Source organism: Sinocyclocheilus anshuiensis, unplaced genomic scaffold, assembly GCF_001515605.1.
Source record: "Sinocyclocheilus anshuiensis isolate Anshui unplaced genomic scaffold, SAMN03320099.WGS_v1.1 scaffold2677, whole genome shotgun sequence".
NCBI classification, from domain to species: domain Eukaryota; kingdom Metazoa; phylum Chordata; class Actinopteri; order Cypriniformes; family Cyprinidae; genus Sinocyclocheilus; species Sinocyclocheilus anshuiensis.
The window spans coordinates 44,076-49,248 of NW_015552861.1; positions in this window are offsets into that span (position 1 = coordinate 44,076).

Genomic DNA, 5,173 nt, shown 5'->3' on the forward strand with positions numbered 1-5,173 from the left:
ACCCACACACATACAGAGAGAGAGAGGGGCGCTGGCTGAGCGAGCTGCTGCTGGCACGCGATCCAGTCCTCCGTCAATCTGCAGCGTCTCTGACAGACGGCTGGCGTGAGTCCAAGCCCTTGCGTGCAAACTGAGGAAGCCACATTAGCCTATAAAGACTTTCAGAAGAACAACAGCTGTTAAATATTGATGACTGCTGGCAGGCCATGAATGCTCGCCGCAGAAGGTTAAGCTCTGATGTTATGGAGCCTAGCAGTTCATTATATGAGCTATTGTGTCCGCAGCTCCTCTCTCAGTATGTACTGCTGGTAACGAGGCATTATTAATTCGCACTGTTCTCGTCCTCTGCTTGGGGCAGTTAAACTGTCTCTGTCTAGAATGTCGATACTGAGAGTCATTAATAATCCTCACATTTCTAGCAGAAAACAAACGTTTAAATTAATCAAGTAAAAGATTAAATATAGTAATGAACCGGTTTGCGTCTGATCTCAGGTTTAGAACAAGCCCATTTAAACACATGATATCTGATCTACAGACACACAGGACCAGCATTTATGTGACAGCAGGAGCATAAAACAATATGTGAGTATAACTCAAGCTTTACATGAAAATAACGGCCAGAACCCAGAATTACCCATAATATTTCAGCATATTTTAGCTCTGTGCATGCACTAATCTGCTGATATTTGATTGGATTATTTCTCGTCCAGCACTGGACCAGCAGATCCATACAGAGACACTTCCAGAAAAATATTCATCTATTTAGATGGATTATTTAGAGATCTGAAACACAAATCATATGAACCCAGATGTGTTTGTGTGTTAGAAGAGCTACTGCATTTACACAAGCGTACTACATGTTTGGAGCACTTGTGTTGATGTTTATTGTCATGTTTACTCTCTCTCTCTCTCTCTCTCTGCTAAAATTTGACTGAAATCTCCTTCAGTTTCGTTCATATCTGGCTTTATTAAGTCATCCCACATGCAAACTCTCTGGAATGTTGAACTAGTTTTGGGGAAGGGTTATTTTTGTCTCTAATCTAGAAGGCAGCAGCTTGAGTTTATGAGTTAAAGAGACAGTCTCAATATTATTCTCATCCATCCTTGCAGATCATCGAGGATCATAATTAGCAAAAGCCACGCGAGTATCTATTCTGCCACAATAACAGACGTCAAGCCCATCCGAACAGCTGTCTAACCCTGATTAACGTTAGAGAAAACAAGAAAAGATTGTCAGATTTGTTTTGAAATACCTACAACCCAGGCGTATGTGTGAGATTGTGCTAACAGGAGAAATGGATATGTTTTGGATGCTGTCCAGTGGGTCAAAGTCACCCAACACCAAAAACAGCCATCATGAATTAGCCATACTGATACGGATCAGTGACATCACTTGATCCCGGCAAATGAGTGATATTCCAGCCACCCGCGCTAGATTAATTACTGCATCAACAGCCACCATTCATCTGTTCACAGCATATTCATTTAATGGTTAATGTCACCAAACCCAAGCTCACTGCATCTCCTGTCTCTCATTTACACTCTTCACACGGTAAAAACACACCAGACTGATGTAGAATGACATGTCGATTATGTAGTGATCATAATTCCAACATGACAATCATCCGATCATATGAGGATCTTCTGTTTACACGACAGTTTCTCTTCGTTTCTTTGGGGCATCAAAACAAAAGCTTCACCAAAAAGTAAAGAAGCTTTATCAGTATCACTGTGTGCAGATGCACATGAGACACGAGTCTTTAAGTCAAAGAAATATTGAATCTGGAGTGCCACACAGGACTGACGTGTTTATCTCACAGTGTTCATTACTGGCGTGTGCTCTACTTATCTGCGGCCCCACAAACACCACAAACAATTATCGCTGCCACACAATGAATTTATTATGGTTTCCTGAGTAAATAAACAGCATGCAGTGGGCTGCTAGCGGTTCGTCAGGTCTGGATCGACGTCACAGCTTCTATTCAGCCTCAATGTGTTTAGATTCACACGAGCGTCCAGCAGGAAAGCAGAAGTCTGCATCACGTTTATTTCTCATTGGTGATTCTGTGTTGGTTCCAGCACAGCACAGACCGGTGAACACAACCCTGTTGAATAATCAGCATATGCTGGTTAGGTCTGTTTTGAAGCATGGCTGCTGGTTTGAGCTGGTCATGTGCTGGTCCTAAGCAGCTAGCTCCTGCTCATAACCAGCTTAAACCAGCTCAAACCAGCAGCCAACAGGGAAGGTCTCAAAGTCTGATTTACAATGGCTGTCTGCTTGAAAATTCATTCAAAAAAAGGCAAACACTCTAATATTTTGTTGAACTGTTTTTAGCTTTGATTACAATGTGAATCCATTGTTGCATTGCTTCCAAAACCTTATGCAACATCACAACATCGAACAACTCCAGCACATCCCAAAGACTTTCAATGGAGTTAAAGTCAGGACTGATTCCCTGAACAACTCTTTGACCATTGAACCCGATGAATCCTGGAATATGGCAAAGGGATTGGTCTTCATACATGCTTGTTTAAGAAATGAACAGCTGCACGTGCATCGAAAATGCTTACAAGTATTGTTTTCAAACATATAACATGCCACAAACATATTAAGCACTGCGATCATGATCTAATCCCAGATTATTTAGTATCCGCTTATTAAAATCCAAACAGCATGATTTTTGGCCAGCAGTGTATTGCAGGTGAATCACAGTGTTGTAATGGCACGCAAAACTCAACCCCGTCGCCCTCTGAGCAGCTGCACATCAACGGCACAACAGCTTTTCCACCGTTTTCCCATCAGCAGCAGTTTGATTTATGACTCCAGTGCAAGAATTTCTCTCAAATATCTCCAGCATGTTCTGAAGTTTTCTGTTCACAGACGGACTGATCCTGTTGCGAGTGGCTTTGTTTTCTCTTTCTACTAGAAACTGGACTGTAACGACAACCAGCACATTAATTATTAGTCAAATTAATATTCTCACGTAAACAAGAGCGGATCTGTTGTCTGGTCTCACTTCAGACAGAACGCAACACACTCGAGTTACATTTAAAAGTGTTTCTGATGTACAAAATGAAATGATATCAAATACGAGGAGAAGGCCTGAAGCGTCTGACAGCCGGTCTGTGCGCGGAGGGAAGACTCCTGGAGCAGCGGGTAAATCCCAGTCCTGGACCGGTTCCCAGGCGTTGCGTGCAGGAGCTGCTGCTGCCCATCGACATGCAATCATGTCCAATAGAAGCCGCAAACCCCTTGACTTCTACAGCACAGCTGGAGGATCAGATGTTTACACTGAAGACAGAAGCTGAGCTCAGAGAGCCTGTGAGACGTCAGAGCCGTGAACAGATGCACTGATCTCAGTGACCAGCACACAACACCCACAGCGTCTCGTTGATTAGAACACGAACAAACGCTGATCCACTTTCACATTTGGTTTTGCACAGACCGTCTGTGATTCAGTGCCGGGTTGGGATTAGATGCTGTTTAGCATCAGGGTTCATGTTTGGCATCTCATGAGCAATAGTACCACTGGGCAACATATTTATTTACATGTACAGTATATGTCAGTTCCATCATATTTATTAAACTGCCTGTAAACAGTCAATGCATGTAGATAATAAATGTACATGCGTTATTTTTGTCTGTGCTTTGTTTTTTTTTCTATACATTTTCTATTTACTTTATAGATAAATATTTTGATATATAATATTGTATTTCTGTGTACTAAAGCTTCTGTCACCAAGACAAATTCTTCATGTGTGTGAACAGACTTGGCAATAAAAGCTCATTGTGATTCTGGTTTGTCTTCAGTCCGTCGACTGCGATGAGAAGCGGCTGGGAAAACAGCAGTGTAAGAACAGCCTGTTTTTTCCTTTACCTGTCATCTTTGTCACACTGATGTGTGTAATTAATTATCGATTTAACTAAAACTCCCAAACTTTGACTGAAACTGTTTTCATCTCCCTGAACTCCTCAGATCGGTGTTGTGCACTTTCCAGATGCTGGAGAGCAGAGATCTGCAGCACGAACTCTAAATACACTGAATTTATAAACTGTGGCTGAGGAATGAGCTGAAACATGTGGCCTCTACGCAAAACAAACCGTGGCACGCAACCCTCCGCCAACACACCATTACTTCACAGTGCTCTCCTGCTTCTGGACCCAGAGCTTTAATTCAGCGCAGTCCAATAAATCACTCACACGCTTCAAGACGTTCAACCAAAATCCATTTCTCATTCAAAGTTTTATTTCAGGTCCTCAGCAGATTCTACATCTAATATGTTCATGTTAGTCTTTTACTAACCTCTAATACAATAGAAGTATTTGGGTGAGCGTTTGCATTCATGTAAATCAATGAGACCACAAACCCTGTAAAACATAATAACTAGATGAAAACATCCCAAAACACACTTCCCAGACCAACTTCTAATAAAGAGGATGAATTGAATTGCATGATTTTAAGTTTTTATTTTTTCTGTGTAGTCAGATTTTTTTATGCCATTAAAAACTGTGCTGTTGGATCACGACGGCTGCGATCATGCGACTGACATTCAGATGATTGCCAGTGTGTCACTGCTTTAATGCAACAGAACAATAAAAAAGAAGTTAATTTTGAGAAACAATAAACACAATATTGACAGTTACTTTGTCTATTTTTGCTCTGCCAACAAAAATATTTCCAAACAAACACAGCAGAATTAAGCGTTGTGTCTCACAGTCAATGGCGTTCCTGAATGAATCTGTGCTTTTGAACGAATCTTATGAATGAATGATTCAATTCCAAAGTCAGGCAGGAGCTGAAACTAAGTGATGTTTTATTAACAAATTTCGGGAGGAGCAAGCACAGATAATCAACCCGGCCAATTCACTATCAGTAATCACATCATCTATCCAACCACCAGGAGAGAGAACCACTATGAATAATCAGAGCAGCCTTCCCTTCATTCTCTCTAGTCTTCCAGCATCCCTCGATTCCTCACCGGACCCATTCCCACCGGAGCGAGCGCTCTCCCCGGACAGCACGCCAAACACACATACTGTTCTACTCACTTTATTATCTGCAAGGCGAACTCGTGAACTGTTGAACCCATGATTAATCTGATCTACTCATTCAGTCATGTCTGATAATGTCGCACACACACACACACACACACACACTCTCTCTCTCACACA